This window comes from Pleuronectes platessa, chromosome 14 (assembly GCF_947347685.1).
Source record: "Pleuronectes platessa chromosome 14, fPlePla1.1, whole genome shotgun sequence".
NCBI classification, from domain to species: domain Eukaryota; kingdom Metazoa; phylum Chordata; class Actinopteri; order Pleuronectiformes; family Pleuronectidae; genus Pleuronectes; species Pleuronectes platessa.
Window position 1 is genome coordinate 22,923,843 of NC_070639.1, and position 429 is coordinate 22,924,271.

Below are 429 nucleotides of genomic sequence, written 5' to 3' on the forward strand. Positions count from 1 at the left end.
CACACACACACACACACACACACACACACACACACACACACACACACACACACACACACACACACACACACACACACACACACACACACATACCACTAAGGCTACTTTTAAACAACACATAAAAGGTAAATTAAATAGAATGAATAAAAGTTTACTTAAAATATAGACTTTGAAATAAACAAAAAGTAGGCTATGCTTCACTGTTGTTTGCATGTAGGCTATGCAAAGCTAATGCTTGGGTATGTTTAGATTCTTGTGCAAAAACAAGAGCTGGTCAATATGCTCTGGGGTGAGGTTACTCCTCCCCCCCCTCCCCCCCCCCCCCCCCATAAAATCAATAAATATATGTTTAAAAAAAAGAATGGACACCAAAAAAAAAAAAATGGAGCCACAAGGTTCTGTCAACTGAAAGAAAAATGTATCCCTCCT